Source organism: Peromyscus maniculatus, chromosome 18, assembly GCF_049852395.1.
Source record: "Peromyscus maniculatus bairdii isolate BWxNUB_F1_BW_parent chromosome 18, HU_Pman_BW_mat_3.1, whole genome shotgun sequence".
NCBI lineage: Eukaryota > Metazoa > Chordata > Mammalia > Rodentia > Cricetidae > Peromyscus > Peromyscus maniculatus.
In genome coordinates, this window is record NC_134869.1 from 8,110,590 (window position 1) to 8,128,675 (window position 18,086).

The following is an 18,086-nucleotide window of genomic DNA, read 5'->3' on the forward strand; positions in this document are numbered from 1 at the left end:
AAGTTCTAGCAGCAAGTGTTCATTCAGGCTAAGAACAGCACACTTGTGCTTTTCTGGCCGTATACAGTGCAAATAGCATTCGCGTCTGTTCCCAGCCAGTACAGTGTATTGGACTGAAGAGAAGCTCCTGTTTTACTCAGTTTCCAATACTGAGTTGAACTAGATATGCCCCGTTTGTGTAGGAAGCACAGTTCTTTTGTTCTGAGCTAGCTCACTGTACGTGCCCTATAGGAAACACAGTAGAGTGAAAGAATGCTGTTTTCTCTAAAACAGAGTGTTTTTCTTGCATGGCGCACTAGGGTTCAATTAAACTTCCTAAACGGAGTTGAATCACGTTGAGATTCAAGTTCTAGCAGCAAGTGTTCATTCAGGCTAAGAACAGCACACTTGTGCTTTTCTGGCCATATACAGTGCAAATAGCATTCGCGTCTGTTCCCAGCCAGTACAGTGTATTGGACTGAAGAGAAGCTCCTGTTTTACTCAGTTTCCAATACTGAGTTGAACTAGATATGCCCCGTTTGTGTAGGAAGCACAGTTCTTTTGTTCTGAGCTAGCTCACTGTACGTGCCCTATAGGAAACACAGTAGAGTGAAAGAATGCTGTTTTCTCTAAAACAGAGTGTTTTTCTTGCATGGCGCACTAGGGTTCAATTAAACTTCCTAAACGGAGTTGAATCACGTTGAGATTCAAGTTCTAGCAGCAAGTGTTCTTTCAGGCTAAGAACAGCACACTTGTGCTTTTCTGGCCGTATACAGTGCAAATAGCATTCGCGTCTGTTCCCAGCCAGTACAGTGTATTGGACTGAAGAGAAGCTCCTGTTTTACTCAGTTTCCAATACTGAGTTGAACTAGATATGCCCCGTTTGTGTAGGAAGCACAGTTCTTTTGTTCTGAGCTAGCTCACTGTACGTGCCCTATAGGAAACACAGTAGAGTGAAAGAATGCTGTTTTCTCTAAAACAGAGTGTTTTTCTTGCATGGCGCACTAGGGTTCAATTAAACTTCCTAAACGGAGTTGAATCACGTTGAGATTCAAGTTCTAGCAGCAAGTGTTCATTCAGGCTAAGAACAGCACACTTGTGCTTTTCTGGCCGTATACAGTGCAAATAGCATTCGCGTCTGTTCCCAGCCAGTACAGTGTATTGGACTGAAGAGAAGCTCCTGTTTTACTCAGTTTCCAATACTGAGTTGAACTAGATATGCCCCGTTTGTGTAGGAAGCACAGTTCTTTTGTTCTGAGCTAGCTCACTGTACGTGCCCTATAGGAAACACAGTAGAGTGAAAGAATGCTGTTTTCTCTAAAACAGAGTGTTTTTCTTGCATGGCGCACTAGGGTTCAATTAAACTTCCTAAACGGAGTTGAATCACGTTGAGATTCAAGTTCTAGCAGCAAGTGTTCATTCAGGCTAAGAACAGCACACTTGTGCTTTTCTGGCCATATACAGTGCAAATAGCATTCGCGTCTGTTCCCAGCCAGTACAGTGTATTGGACTGAAGAGAAGCTCCTGTTTTACTCAGTTTCCAATACTGAGTTGAACTAGATATGCCCCGTTTGTGTAGGAAGCACAGTTCTTTTGTTCTGAGCTAGCTCACTGTACGTGCCCTATAGGAAACACAGTAGAGTGAAAGAATGCTGTTTTCTCTAAAACAGAGTGTTTTTCTTGCATGGCGCACTAGGGTTCAATTAAACTTCCTAAACGGAGTTGAATCACGTTGAGATTCAAGTTCTAGCAGCAAGTGTTCATTCAGGCTAAGAACAGCACACTTGTGCTTTTCTGGCCATATACAGTGCAAATAGCATTCGCGTCTGTTCCCAGCCAGTACAGTGTATTGGACTGAAGAGAAGCTCCTGTTTTACTCAGTTTCCAATACTGAGTTGAACTAGATATGCCCCGTTTGTGTAGGAAGCACAGTTCTTTTGTTCTGAGCTAGCTCACTGTACGTGCCCTATAGGAAACACAGTAGAGTGAAAGAATGCTGTTTTCTCTAAAACAGAGTGTTTTTCTTGCATGGCGCACTAGGGTTCAATTAAACTTCCTAAACGGAGTTGAATCACGTTGAGATTCAAGTTCTAGCAGCAAGTGTTCATTCAGGCTAAGAACAGCACACTTGTGCTTTTCTGGCCGTATACAGTGCAAATAGCATTCGCGTCTGTTCCCAGCCAGTACAGTGTATTGGACTGAAGAGAAGCTCCTGTTTTACTCAGTTTCCAATACTGAGTTGAACTAGATATGCCCCGTTTGTGTAGGAAGCACAGTTCTTTTGTTCTGAGCTAGCTCACTGTACGTGCCCTATAGGAAACACAGTAGAGTGAAAGAATGCTGTTTTCTCTAAAACAGAGTGTTTTTCTTGCATGGTGCACTAGGGTTCAATTAAACTTCCTAAACGGAGTTGAATCACGTTGAGATTCAAGTTCTAGCAGCAAGTGTTCATTCAGGCTAAGAACAGCACACTTGTGCTTTTCTGGCCATATACAGTGCAAATAGCATTCGCGTCTGTTCCCAGCCAGTACAGTGTATTGGACTGAAGAGAAGCTCCTGTTTTACTCAGTTTCCAATACTGAGTTGAACTAGATATGCCCCGTTTGTGTAGGAAGCACAGTTCTTTTGTTCTGAGCTAGCTCACTGTACGTGCCCTATAGGAAACACAGTAGAGTGAAAGAATGCTGTTTTCTCTAAAACAGAGTGTTTTTCTTGCATGGCGCACTAGGGTTCAATTAAACTTCCTAAACGGAGTTGAATCACGTTGAGATTCAAGTTCTAGCAGCAAGTGTTCATTCAGGCTAAGAACAGCACACTTGTGCTTTTCTGGCCATATACAGTGCAAATAGCATTCGCGTCTGTTCCCAGCCAGTACAGTGTATTGGACTGAAGAGAAGCTCCTGTTTTACTCAGTTTCCAATACTGAGTTGAACTAGATATGCCCCGTTTGTGTAGGAAGCACAGTTCTTTTGTTCTGAGCTAGCTCACTGTACGTGCCCTATAGGAAACACAGTAGAGTGAAAGAATGCTGTTTTCTCTAAAACAGAGTGTTTTTCTTGCATGGCGCACTAGGGTTCAATTAAACTTCCTAAACGGAGTTGAATCACGTTGAGATTCAAGTTCTAGCAGCAAGTGTTCATTCAGGCTAAGAACAGCACACTTGTGCTTTTCTGGCCGTATACAGTGCAAATAGCATTCGCGTCTGTTCCCAGCCAGTACAGTGTATTGGACTGAAGAGAAGCTCCTGTTTTACTCAGTTTCCAATACTGAGTTGAACTAGATATGCCCCGTTTGTGTAGGAAGCACAGTTCTTTTGTTCTGAGCTAGCTCACTGTACGTGCCCTATAGGAAACACAGTAGAGTGAAAGAATGCTGTTTTCTCTAAAACAGAGTGTTTTTCTTGCATGGCGCACTAGGGTTCAATTAAACTTCCTAAACGGAGTTGAATCACGTTGAGATTCAAGTTCTAGCAGCAAGTGTTCATTCAGGCTAAGAACAGCACACTTGTGCTTTTCTGGCCATATACAGTGCAAATAGCATTCGCGTCTGTTCCCAGCCAGTACAGTGTATTGGACTGAAGAGAAGCTCCTGTTTTACTCAGTTTCCAATACTGAGTTGATCTAGATATGCCCCGTTTGTGTAGGAAGCACAGTTCTTTTGTTCTGAGCTAGCTCACTGTACGTGCCCTATAGGAAACACAGTAGAGTGAAAGAATGCTGTTTTCTCTAAAACAGAGTGTTTTTCTTGCATGGCGCACTAGGGTTCAATTAAACTTCCTAAACGGAGTTGAATCACGTTGAGATTCAAGTTCTAGCAGCAAGTGTTCATTCAGGCTAAGAACAGCACACTTGTGCTTTTCTGGCCATATACAGTGCAAAAAGCATTCGCGTCTGTTCCCAGCCAGTACAGTGTATTGGACTGAAGAGAAGCTCCTGTTTTACTCAGTTTCCAATACTGAGTTGAACTAGATATGCCCCGTTTGTGTAGGAAGCACAGTTCTTTTGTTCTGAGCTAGCTCACTGTACGTGCCCTATAGGAAACACAGTAGAGTGAAAGAATGCTGTTTTCTCTAAAACAGAGTGTTTTTCTTGCATGGCGCACTAGGGTTCAATTAAACTTCCTAAACGGAGTTGAATCACGTTGAGATTCAAGTTCTAGCAGCAAGTGTTCATTCAGGCTAAGAACAGCACACTTGTGCTTTTCTGGCCATATACAGTGCAAATAGCATTCGCGTCTGTTCCCAGCCAGTACAGTGTATTGGACTGAAGAGAAGCTCCTGTTTTACTCAGTTTCCAATACTGAGTTGAACTAGATATGCCCCGTTTGTGTAGGAAGCACAGTTCTCTTGTTCTGAGCTAGCTCACTGTACTGGCCCTATAGGAAACACAGTAGAGTGCAAGAGTGCCTGTTTCTCAAAAGCAGAATGTTTTTCTTGTAAGGCCGACTGGGGTTCAATACAACTTCTTAAACGGAGTTGATTCACATTGAGTTTCAAGTTCTAGCATTAAGTGTTAATTCAGGGTAAGAACACCACTATTGTGCTATTCTGGCCATAAACAGTGCAAAGAGCACTCGCGTCTGTTCCCAGCAAATACAGTGTATTGGACTGAAGAGACGCTCCTGTTTTACTTAGTTTCCAATACTGAGTTGAACTAGATATGCCCCGTTTGTGTAGGAAGCACAGTTCTCTTGTTCTGAGCTAGCTCACTGTACTGGCCCTATAGGAAACACAGTAGAGTGCAAGAGTGCCTGTTTCTCAAAAGCAGAGTGTTTTTCTTGTAAGGCCGACTGGGGTTCAATACATCTTCCTAAACGGAGTTGATTCACATTGAGTTTCAAGTTCTAGCATTAAGTGTTAATTCAGGGTAAGAACACCACTATTGTGCTATTCTGGCATTAAACAGTGCAAATAGCACTCGCGTCTGTTCCCAGCCAGTACAGTGTATTGGACTGAAGAGACGCTCCTGTTTTACTTAGTTTCCAATACTGAGTTGAACTAGATATGCCCCGTTTGTGTAGGAAGCACAGTTCTTTTGTTCTGAGCTAGCTCACTGTACGTGCCCTATAGGAAACACAGTAGAGTGAAAGAATGCTGTTTTCTCTAAAACAGAGTGTTTTTCTTGCATGGCGCACTAGGGTTCAATTAAACTTCCTAAACGGAGTTGAATCACGTTGAGATTCAAGTTCTAGCAGCAAGTGTTCATTCAGGCTAAGAACAGCACACTTGTGCTTTTCTGGCCGTATACAGTGCAAATAGCATTCGCGTCTGTTCCCAGCCAGTACAGTGTATTGGACTGAAGAGAAGCTCCTGTTTTACTCAGTTTCCAATACTGAGTTGAACTAGATATGCCCCGTTTGTGTAGGAAGCACAGTTCTTTTGTTCTGAGCTAGCTCACTGTACGTGCCCTATAGGAAACACAGTAGAGTGAAAGAATGCTGTTTTCTCTAAAACAGAGTGTTTTTCTTGCATGGCGCACTAGGGTTCAATTAAACTTCCTAAACGGAGTTGAATCACGTTGAGATTCAAGTTCTAGCAGCAAGTGTTCATTCAGGCTAAGAACAGCACACTTGTGCTTTTCTGGCCATATACAGTGCAAATAGCATTCGCGTCTGTTCCCAGCCAGTACAGTGTATTGGACTGAAGAGAAGCTCCTGTTTTACTCAGTTTCCAATACTGAGTTGAACTAGATATGCCCCGTTTGTGTAGGAAGCACAGTTCTTTTGTTCTGAGCTAGCTCACTGTACTGGCCCTATAGGAAACACAGTAGAGTGAAAGAATGCTGTTTTCTCTAAAACAGAGTGTTTTTCTTGCATGGCGCACTAGGGTTCAATTAAACTTCCTAAACGGAGTTGAATCACGTTGAGATTCAAGTTCTAGCAGCAAGTGTTCATTCAGGCTAAGAACAGCACACTTGTGCTTTTCTGGCCGTATACAGTGCAAATAGCATTCGCGTCTGTTCCCAGCCAGTACAGTGTATTGGACTGAAGAGAAGCTCCTGTTTTACTCAGTTTCCAATACTGAGTTGAACTAGATATGCCCCGTTTGTGTAGGAAGCACAGTTCTTTTGTTCTGAGCTAGCTCACTGTACGTGCCCTATAGGAAACACAGTAGAGTGAAAGAATGCTGTTTTCTCTAAAACAGAGTGTTTTTCTTGCATGGCGCACTAGGGTTCAATTAAACTTCCTAAACGGAGTTGAATCACGTTGAGATTCAAGTTCTAGCAGCAAGTGTTCATTCAGGCTAAGAACAGCACACTTGTGCTTTTCTGGCCATATACAGTGCAAATAGCATTCGCGTCTGTTCCCAGCCAGTACAGTGTATTGGACTGAAGAGAAGCTCCTGTTTTACTCAGTTTCCAATACTGAGTTGAACTAGATATGCCCCGTTTGTGTAGGAAGCACAGTTCTTTTGTTCTGAGCTAGCTCACTGTACGTGCCCTATAGGAAACACAGTAGAGTGAAAGAATGCTGTTTTCTCTAAAACAGAGTGTTTTTCTTGCATGGCGCACTAGGGTTCAATTAAACTTCCTAAACGGAGTTGAATCACGTTGAGATTCAAGTTCTAGCAGCAAGTGTTCATTCAGGCTAAGAACAGCACACTTGTGCTTTTCTGGCCATATACAGTGCAAATAGCATTCGCGTCTGTTCCCAGCCAGTACAGTGTATTGGACTGAAGAGAAGCTCCTGTTTTACTCAGTTTCCAATACTGAGTTGAACTAGATATGCCCCGTTTGTGTAGGAAGCACAGTTCTTTTGTTCTGAGCTAGCTCACTGTACGTGCCCTATAGGAAACACAGTAGAGTGAAAGAATGCTGTTTTCTCTAAAACAGAGTGTTTTTCTTGCATGGCGCACTAGGGTTCAATTAAACTTCCTAAACGGAGTTGAATCACGTTGAGATTCACGTTCTAGCAGCAAGTGTTCATTCAGGCTAAGAACAGCACACTTGTGCTCTTCTGGCCATATACAGTGCAAATAGCATTCGCGTCTGTTCCCAGCCAGTACAGTGTATTGGACTGAAGAGAAGCTCCTGTTTTACTCAGTTTCCAATACTGAGTTGAACTAGATATGCCCCGTTTGTGTAGGAAGCACAGTTCTTTTGTTCTGAGCTAGCTCACTGTACGTGCCCTATAGGAAACACAGTAGAGTGAAAGAATGCTGTTTTCTCTAAAACAGAGTGTTTTTCTTGCATGGCGCACTAGGGTTCAATTAAACTTCCTAAACGGAGTTGAATCACGTTGAGATTCAAGTTCTAGCAGCAAGTGTTCATTCAGGCTAAGAACAGCACACTTGTGCTTTTCTGGCCATATACAGTGCAAATAGCATTCGCGTCTGTTCCCAGCCAGTACAGTGTATTGGACTGAAGAGAAGCTCCTGTTTTACTCAGTTTCCAATACTGAGTTGAACTAGATATGCCCCGTTTGTGTAGGAAGCACAGTTCTTTTGTTCTGAGCTAGCTCACTGTACGTGCCCTATAGGAAACACAGTAGAGTGAAAGAATGCTGTTTTCTCTAAAACAGAGTGTTTTTCTTGCATGGCGCACTAGGGTTCAATTAAACTTCCTAAACGGAGTTGAATCACGTTGAGATTCAAGTTCTAGCAGCAAGTGTTCATTCAGGCTAAGAACAGCACACTTGTGCTTTTCTGGCCATATACAGTGCAAATAGCATTCGCGTCTGTTCCCAGCCAGTACAGTGTATTGGACTGAAGAGAAGCTCCTGTTTTACTCAGTTTCCAATACTGAGTTGAACTAGATATGCCCCGTTTGTGTAGGAAGCACAGTTCTTTTGTTCTGAGCTAGCTCACTGTACGTGCCCTATAGGAAACACAGTAGAGTGAAAGAATGCTGTTTTCTCTAAAACAGAGTGTTTTTCTTGCATGGCGCACTAGGGTTCAATTAAACTTCCTAAACGGAGTTGAATCACGTTGAGATTCAAGTTCTAGCAGCAAGTGTTCATTCAGGCTAAGAACAGCACACTTGTGCTTTTCTGGCCGTATACAGTGCAAATAGCATTCGCGTCTGTTCCCAGCCAGTACAGTGTATTGGACTGAAGAGAAGCTCCTGTTTTACTCAGTTTCCAATACTGAGTTGAACTAGATATGCCCCGTTTGTGTAGGAAGCACAGTTCTTTTGTTCTGAGCTAGCTCACTGTACGTGCCCTATAGGAAACACAGTAGAGTGAAAGAATGCTGTTTTCTCTAAAACAGAGTGTTTTTCTTGCATGGCGCACTAGGGTTCAATTAAACTTCCTAAACGGAGTTGAATCACGTTGAGATTCAAGTTCTAGCAGCAAGTGTTCATTCAGGCTAAGAACAGCACACTTGTGCTTTTCTGGCCGTATACAGTGCAAATAGCATTCGCGTCTGTTCCCAGCCAGTACAGTGTATTGGACTGAAGAGAAGCTCCTGTTTTACTCAGTTTCCAATACTGAGTTGAACTAGATATGCCCCGTTTGTGTAGGAAGCACAGTTCTTTTGTTCTGAGCTAGCTCACTGTACGTGCCCTATAGGAAACACAGTAGAGTGAAAGAATGCTGTTTTCTCTAAAACAGAGTGTTTTTCTTGCATGGCGCACTAGGGTTCAATTAAACTTCCTAAACGGAGTTGAATCACGTTGAGATTCAAGTTCTAGCAGCAAGTGTTCATTCAGGCTAAGAACAGCACACTTGTGCTTTTCTGGCCGTATACAGTGCAAATAGCATTCGCGTCTGTTCCCAGCCAGTACAGTGTATTGGACTGAAGAGAAGCTCCTGTTTTACTCAGTTTCCAATACTGAGTTGAACTAGATATGCCCCGTTTGTGTAGGAAGCACAGTTCTTTTGTTCTGAGCTAGCTCACTGTACGTGCCCTATAGGAAACACAGTAGAGTGAAAGAATGCTGTTTTCTCTAAAACAGAGTGTTTTTCTTGCATGGCGCACTAGGGTTCAATTAAACTTCCTAAATGGAGTTGAATCACGTTGAGATTCACGTTCTAGCAGCAAGTGTTCATTCAGGCTAAGAACAGCACACTTGTGCTCTTCTGGCCATATACAGTGCAAATAGCATTCGCGTCTGTTCCCAGCCAGTACAGTGTATTGGACTGAAGAGAAGCTCCTGTTTTACTCAGTTTCCAATACTGAGTTGAACTAGATATGCCCCGTTTGTGTAGGAAGCACAGTTCTTTTGTTCTGAGCTAGCTCACTGTACGTGCCCTATAGGAAACACAGTAGAGTGAAAGAATGCTGTTTTCTCTAAAACAGAGTGTTTTTCTTGCACGGCGCACTAGGGTTCAATTAAACTTCCTAAACGGAGTTGAATCACGTTGAGATTCAAGTTCTAGCAGCAAGTGTTCATTCAGGCTAAGAACAGCACACTTGTGCTTTTCTGGCCATATACAGTGCAAATAGCATTCGCGTCTGTTCCCAGCCAGTACAGTGTATTGGACTGAAGAGAAGCTCCTGTTTTACTCAGTTTCCAATACTGAGTTGAACTAGATATGCCCCGTTTGTGTAGGAAGCACAGTTCTTTTGTTCTGAGCTAGCTCACTGTACGTGCCCTATAGGAAACACAGTAGAGTGAAAGAATGCTGTTTTCTCTAAAACAGAGTGTTTTTCTTGCATGGCGCACTAGGGTTCAATTAAACTTCCTAAACGGAGTTGAATCACGTTGAGATTCAAGTTCTAGCAGCAAGTGTTCATTCAGGCTAAGAACAGCACACTTGTGCTTTTCTGGCCATATACAGTGCAAATAGCATTCGCGTCTGTTCCCAGCCAGTACAGTGTATTGGACTGAAGAGAAGCTCCTGTTTTACTCAGTTTCCAATACTGAGTTGAACTAGATATGCCCCGTTTGTGTAGGAAGCACAGTTCTTTTGTTCTGAGCTAGCTCACTGTACGTGCCCTATAGGAAACACAGTAGAGTGAAAGAATGCTGTTTTCTCTAAAACAGAGTGTTTTTCTTGCATGGCGCACTAGGGTTCAATTAAACTTCCTAAACGGAGTTGAATCACGTTGAGATTCAAGTTCTAGCAGCAAGTGTTCATTCAGGCTAAGAACAGCACACTTGTGCTTTTCTGGCCATATACAGTGCAAATAGCATTCGCGTCTGTTCCCAGCCAGTACAGTGTATTGGACTGAAGAGAAGCTCCTGTTTTACTCAGTTTCCAATACTGAGTTGAACTAGATATGCCCCGTTTGTGTAGGAAGCACAGTTCTTTTGTTCTGAGCTAGCTCACTGTACGTGCCCTATAGGAAACACAGTAGAGTGAAAGAATGCTGTTTTCTCTAAAACAGAGTGTTTTACTTGCATGGCGCACTAGGGTTCAATTAAACTTCCTAAACAGAGTTGAATCACGTTGAGATTCAAGTTCTAGCAGCAAGTGTTCATTCAGGCTAAGAACAGCACACTTGTGCTTTTCTGGCCGTATACAGTGCAAATAGCATTCGCGTCTGTTCCCAGCCAGTACAGTGTATTGGACTGAAGAGAAGCTCCTGTTTTACTCAGTTTCCAATACTGAGTTGAACTAGATATGCCCCGTTTGTGTAGGAAGCACAGTTCTTTTGTTCTGAGCTAGCTCACTGTACGTGCCCTATAGGAAACACAGTAGAGTGAAAGAATGCTGTTTTCTCTAAAACAGAGTGTTTTTCTTGCATGGCGCACTAGGGTTCAATTAAACTTCCTAAACGGAGTTGAATCACGTTGAGATTCAAGTTCTAGCAGCAAGTGTTCATTCAGGCTAAGAACAGCACACTTGTGCTTTTCTGGCCGTATACAGTGCAAATAGCATTCGCGTCTGTTCCCAGCCAGTACAGTGTATTGGACTGAAGAGAAGCTCCTGTTTTACTCAGTTTCCAATACTGAGTTGAACTAGATATGCCCCGTTTGTGTAGGAAGCACAGTTCTTTTGTTCTGAGCTAGCTCACTGTACGTGCCCTATAGGAAACACAGTAGAGTGAAAGAATGCTGTTTTCTCTAAAACAGAGTGTTTTTCTTGCATGGCGCACTAGGGTTCAATTAAACTTCCTAAACGGAGTTGAATCACGTTGAGATTCAAGTTCTAGCAGCAAGTGTTCATTCAGGCTAAGAACAGCACACTTGTGCTTTTCTGGCCATATACAGTGCAAATAGCATTCGCGTCTGTTCCCAGCCAGTACAGTGTATTGGACTGAAGAGAAGCTCCTGTTTTACTCAGTTTCCAATACTGAGTTGAACTAGATATGCCCCGTTTGTGTAGGAAGCACAGTTCTTTTGTTCTGAGCTAGCTCACTGTACGTGCCCTATAGGAAACACAGTAGAGTGAAAGAATGCTGTTTTCTCTAAAACAGAGTGTTTTTCTTGCATGGCGCACTAGGGTTCAATTAAACTTCCTAAACGGAGTTGAATTACGTTGAGATTCACGTTCTAGCAGCAAGTGTTCATTCAGGCTAAGAACAGCACACTTGTGCTCTTCGGTCCATATACAGTGCAAATAGCATTCGCGTCTGTTCCCAGCCAGTACAGTGTATTGGACTGAAGAGAAGCTCCTGTTTTACTCAGTTTCCAATACTGAGTTGAACTAGATATGCCCCGTTTGTGTAGGAAGCACAGTTCTTTTGTTCTGAGCTAGCTCACTGTACGTGCCCTATAGGAAACACAGTAGAGTGAAAGAATGCTGTTTTCTCTAAAACAGAGTGTTTTTCTTGCATGGCGCACTAGGGTTCAATTAAACTTCCTAAACGGAGTTGAATCACGTTGAGATTCACGTTCTAGCAGCAAGTGTTCATTCAGGCTAAGAACAGCACACTTGTGCTCTTCTGGCCATATACAGTGCAAATAGCATTCGCGTCTGTTCCCAGCCAGTACAGTGTATTGGACTGAAGAGAAGCTCCTGTTTTACTCAGTTTCCAATACTGAGTTGAACTAGATATGCCCCGTTTGTGTAGGAAGCACAGTTCTTTTGTTCTGAGCTAGCTCACTGTACGTGCCCTATAGGAAACACAGTAGAGTGAAAGAATGCTGTTTTCTCTAAAACAGAGTGTTTTTCTTGCATGGCGCACTAGGGTTCAATTAAACTTCCTAAACGGAGTTGAATCACGTTGAGATTCAAGTTCTAGCAGCAAGTGTTCATTCAGGCTAAGAACAGCACACTTGTGCTTTTCTGGCCATATACAGTGCAAATAGCATTCGCGTCTGTTCCCAGCCAGTACAGTGTATTGGACTGAAGAGAAGCTCCTGTTTTACTCAGTTTCCAATACTGAGTTGAACTAGATATGCCCCGTTTGTGTAGGAAGCACAGTTCTTTTGTTCTGAGCTAGCTCACTGTACGTGCCCTATAGGAAACACAGTAGAGTGAAAGAATGCTGTTTTCTCTAAAACAGAGTGTTTTTCTTGCATGGCGCACTAGGGTTCAATTAAACTTCCTAAACGGAGTTGAATCACGTTGAGATTCAAGTTCTAGCAGCAAGTGTTCATTCAGGCTAAGAACAGCACACTTGTGCTTTTCTGGCCATATACAGTGCAAATAGCATTCGCGTCTGTTCCCAGCCAGTACAGTGTATTGGACTGAAGAGAAGCTCCTGTTTTACTCAGTTTCCAATACTGAGTTGAACTAGATATGCCCCGTTTGTGTAGGAAGCACAGTTCTTTTGTTCTGAGCTAGCTCACTGTACGTGCCCTATAGGAAACACAGTAGAGTGAAAGAATGCTGTTTTCTCTAAAACAGAGTGTTTTTCTTGCATGGCGCACTAGGGTTCAATTAAACTTCCTAAACGGAGTTGAATCACGTTGAGATTCAAGTTCTAGCAGCAAGTGTTCATTCAGGCTAAGAACAGCACACTTGTGCTTTTCTGGCCGTATACAGTGCAAATAGCATTCGCGTCTGTTCCCAGCCAGTACAGTGTATTGGACTGAAGAGAAGCTCCTGTTTTACTCAGTTTCCAATACTGAGTTGAACTAGATATGCCCCGTTTGTGTAGGAAGCACAGTTCTTTTGTTCTGAGCTAGCTCACTGTACGTGCCCTATAGGAAACACAGTAGAGTGAAAGAATGCTGTTTTCTCTAAAACAGAGTGTTTTTCTTGCATGGCGCACTAGGGTTCAATTAAACTTCCTAAACGGAGTTGAATCACGTTGAGATTCAAGTTCTAGCAGCAAGTGTTCATTCAGGCTAAGAACAGCACACTTGTGCTTTTCTGGCCGTATACAGTGCAAATAGCATTCGCGTCTGTTCCCAGCCAGTACAGTGTATTGGACTGAAGAGAAGCTCCTGTTTTACTCAGTTTCCAATACTGAGTTGAACTAGATATGCCCCGTTTGTGTAGGAAGCACAGTTCTTTTGTTCTGAGCTAGCTCACTGTACGTGCCCTATAGGAAACACAGTAGAGTGAAAGAATGCTGTTTTCTCTAAAACAGAGTGTTTTTCTTGCATGGCGCACTAGGGTTCAATTAAACTTCCTAAACGGAGTTGAATCACGTTGAGATTCAAGTTCTAGCAGCAAGTGTTCATTCAGGCTAAGAACAGCACACTTGTGCTTTTCTGGCCGTATACAGTGCAAATAGCATTCGCGTCTGTTCCCAGCCAGTACAGTGTATTGGACTGAAGAGAAGCTCCTGTTTTACTCAGTTTCCAATACTGAGTTGAACTAGATATGCCCCGTTTGTGTAGGAAGCACAGTTCTTTTGTTCTGAGCTAGCTCACTGTACGTGCCCTATAGGAAACACAGTAGAGTGAAAGAATGCTGTTTTCTCTAAAACAGAGTGTTTTTCTTGCATGGCGCACTAGGGTTCAATTAAACTTCCTAAATGGAGTTGAATCACGTTGAGATTCACGTTCTAGCAGCAAGTGTTCATTCAGGCTAAGAACAGCACACTTGTGCTCTTCTGGCCATATACAGTGCAAATAGCATTCGCGTCTGTTCCCAGCCAGTACAGTGTATTGGACTGAAGAGAAGCTCCTGTTTTACTCAGTTTCCAATACTGAGTTGAACTAGATATGCCCCGTTTGTGTAGGAAGCACAGTTCTTTTGTTCTGAGCTAGCTCACTGTACGTGCCCTATAGGAAACACAGTAGAGTGAAAGAATGCTGTTTTCTCTAAAACAGAGTGTTTTTCTTGCACGGCGCACTAGGGTTCAATTAAACTTCCTAAACGGAGTTGAATCACGTTGAGATTCAAGTTCTAGCAGCAAGTGTTCATTCAGGCTAAGAACAGCACACTTGTGCTTTTCTGGCCATATACAGTGCAAATAGCATTCGCGTCTGTTCCCAGCCAGTACAGTGTATTGGACTGAAGAGAAGCTCCTGTTTTACTCAGTTTCCAATACTGAGTTGAACTAGATATGCCCCGTTTGTGTAGGAAGCACAGTTCTTTTGTTCTGAGCTAGCTCACTGTACGTGCCCTATAGGAAACACAGTAGAGTGAAAGAATGCTGTTTTCTCTAAAACAGAGTGTTTTTCTTGCATGGCGCACTAGGGTTCAATTAAACTTCCTAAACGGAGTTGAATCACGTTGAGATTCAAGTTCTAGCAGCAAGTGTTCATTCAGGCTAAGAACAGCACACTTGTGCTTTTCTGGCCATATACAGTGCAAATAGCATTCGCGTCTGTTCCCAGCCAGTACAGTGTATTGGACTGAAGAGAAGCTCCTGTTTTACTCAGTTTCCAATACTGAGTTGAACTAGATATGCCCCGTTTGTGTAGGAAGCACAGTTCTTTTGTTCTGAGCTAGCTCACTGTACGTGCCCTATAGGAAACACAGTAGAGTGAAAGAATGCTGTTTTCTCTAAAACAGAGTGTTTTTCTTGCATGGCGCACTAGGGTTCAATTAAACTTCCTAAACGGAGTTGAATCACGTTGAGATTCAAGTTCTAGCAGCAAGTGTTCATTCAGGCTAAGAACAGCACACTTGTGCTTTTCTGGCCATATACAGTGCAAATAGCATTCGCGTCTGTTCCCAGCCAGTACAGTGTATTGGACTGAAGAGAAGCTCCTGTTTTACTCAGTTTCCAATACTGAGTTGAACTAGATATGCCCCGTTTGTGTAGGAAGCACAGTTCTTTTGTTCTGAGCTAGCTCACTGTACGTGCCCTATAGGAAACACAGTAGAGTGAAAGAATGCTGTTTTCTCTAAAACAGAGTGTTTTACTTGCATGGCGCACTAGGGTTCAATTAAACTTCCTAAACAGAGTTGAATCACGTTGAGATTCAAGTTCTAGCAGCAAGTGTTCATTCAGGCTAAGAACAGCACACTTGTGCTTTTCTGGCCGTATACAGTGCAAATAGCATTCGCGTCTGTTCCCAGCCAGTACAGTGTATTGGACTGAAGAGAAGCTCCTGTTTTACTCAGTTTCCAATACTGAGTTGAACTAGATATGCCCCGTTTGTGTAGGAAGCACAGTTCTTTTGTTCTGAGCTAGCTCACTGTACGTGCCCTATAGGAAACACAGTAGAGTGAAAGAATGCTGTTTTCTCTAAAACAGAGTGTTTTTCTTGCATGGCGCACTAGGGTTCAATTAAACTTCCTAAACGGAGTTGAATCACGTTGAGATTCAAGTTCTAGCAGCAAGTGTTCATTCAGGCTAAGAACAGCACACTTGTGCTTTTCTGGCCGTATACAGTGCAAATAGCATTCGCGTCTGTTCCCAGCCAGTACAGTGTATTGGACTGAAGAGAAGCTCCTGTTTTACTCAGTTTCCAATACTGAGTTGAACTAGATATGCCCCGTTTGTGTAGGAAGCACAGTTCTTTTGTTCTGAGCTAGCTCACTGTACGTGCCCTATAGGAAACACAGTAGAGTGAAAGAATGCTGTTTTCTCTAAAACAGAGTGTTTTTCTTGCATGGCGCACTAGGGTTCAATTAAACTTCCTAAACGGAGTTGAATCACGTTGAGATTCAAGTTCTAGCAGCAAGTGTTCATTCAGGCTAAGAACAGCACACTTGTGCTTTTCTGGCCATATACAGTGCAAATAGCATTCGCGTCTGTTCCCAGCCAGTACAGTGTATTGGACTGAAGAGAAGCTCCTGTTTTACTCAGTTTCCAATACTGAGTTGAACTAGATATGCCCCGTTTGTGTAGGAAGCACAGTTCTTTTGTTCTGAGCTAGCTCACTGTACGTGCCCTATAGGAAACACAGTAGAGTGAAAGAATGCTGTTTTCTCTAAAACAGAGTGTTTTTCTTGCATGGCGCACTAGGGTTCAATTAAACTTCCTAAACGGAGTTGAATTACGTTGAGATTCACGTTCTAGCAGCAAGTGTTCATTCAGGCTAAGAACAGCACACTTGTGCTCTTCGGTCCATATACAGTGCAAATAGCATTCGCGTCTGTTCCCAGCCAGTACAGTGTATTGGACTGAAGAGAAGCTCCTGTTTTACTCAGTTTCCAATACTGAGTTGAACTAGATATGCCCCGTTTGTGTAGGAAGCACAGTTCTTTTGTTCTGAGCTAGCTCACTGTACGTGCCCTATAGGAAACACAGTAGAGTGAAAGAATGCTGTTTTCTCTAAAACAGAGTGTTTTTCTTGCATGGCGCACTAGGGTTCAATTAAACTTCCTAAACGGAGTTGAATCACGTTGAGATTCAAGTTCTAGCAGCAAGTGTTCATTCAGGCTAAGAACAGCACACTTGTGCTTTTCTGGCCATATACAGTGCAAATAGCATTCGCGTCTGTTCCCAGCCAGTACAGTGTATTGGACTGAAGAGAAGCTCCTGTTTTACTCAGTTTCCAATACTGAGTTGAACTAGATATGCCCCGTTTGTGTAGGAAGCACAGTTCTTTTGTTCTGAGCTAGCTCACTGTACGTGCCCTATAGGAAACACAGTAGAGTGAAAGAATGCTGTTTTCTCTAAAACAGAGTGTTTTTCTTGCATGGCGCACTAGGGTTCAATTAAACTTCCTAAACGGAGTTGAATCACGTTGAGATTCAAGTTCTAGCAGCAAGTGTTCATTCAGGCTAAGAACAGCACACTTGTGCTTTTCTGGCCATATACAGTGCAAATAGCATTCGCGTCTGTTCCCAGCCAGTACAGTGTATTGGACTGAAGAGAAGCTCCTGTTTTACTCAGTTTCCAATACTGAGTTGAACTAGATATGCCCCGTTTGTGTAGGAAGCACAGTTCTTTTGTTCTGAGCTAGCTCACTGTACGTGCCCTATAGGAAACACAGTAGAGTGAAAGAATGCTGTTTTCTCTAAAACAGAGTGTTTTTCTTGCATGGCGCACTAGGGTTCAATTAAACTTCCTAAACGGAGTTGAATCACGTTGAGATTCAAGTTCTAGCAGCAAGTGTTCATTCAGGCTAAGAACAGCACACTTGTGCTTTTCTGGCCATATACAGTGCAAATAGCATTCGCGTCTGTTCCCAGCCAGTACAGTGTATTGGACTGAAGAGAAGCTCCTGTTTTACTCAGTTTCCAATACTGAGTTGAACTAGATATGCCCCGTTTGTGTAGGAAGCACAGTTCTTTTGTTCTGAGCTAGCTCACTGTACGTGCCCTATAGGAAACACAGTAGAGTGAAAGAATGCTGTTTTCTCTAAAACAGAGTGTTTTTCTTGCATGGCGCACTAGGGTTCAATTAAACTTCCTAAACGGAGTTGAATCACGTTGAGATTCAAGTTCTAGCAGCAAGTGTTCATTCAGGCTAAGAACAGCACACTTGTGCTTTTCTGGCCGTATACAGTGCAAATAGCATTCGCGTCTGTTCCCAGCCAGTACAGTGTATTGGACTGAAGAGAAGCTCCTGTTTTACTCAGTTTCCAATACTGAGTTGAACTAGATATGCCCCGTTTGTGTAGGAAGCACAGTTCTTTTGTTCTGAGCTAGCTCACTGTACGTGCCCTATAGGAAACACAGTAGAGTGAAAGAATGCTGTTTTCTCTAAAACAGAGTGTTTTTCTTGCATGGCGCACTAGGGTTCAATTAAACTTCCTAAACGGAGTTGAATCACGTTGAGATTCAAGTTCTAGCAGCAAGTGTTCATTCAGGCTAAGAACAGCACACTTGTGCTTTTCTGGCCGTATACAGTGCAAATAGCATTCGCGTCTGTTCCCAGCCAGTACAGTGTATTGGACTGAAGAGAAGCTCCTGTTTTACTCAGTTTCCAATACTGAGTTGAACTAGATATGCCCCGTTTGTGTAGGAAGCACAGTTCTTTT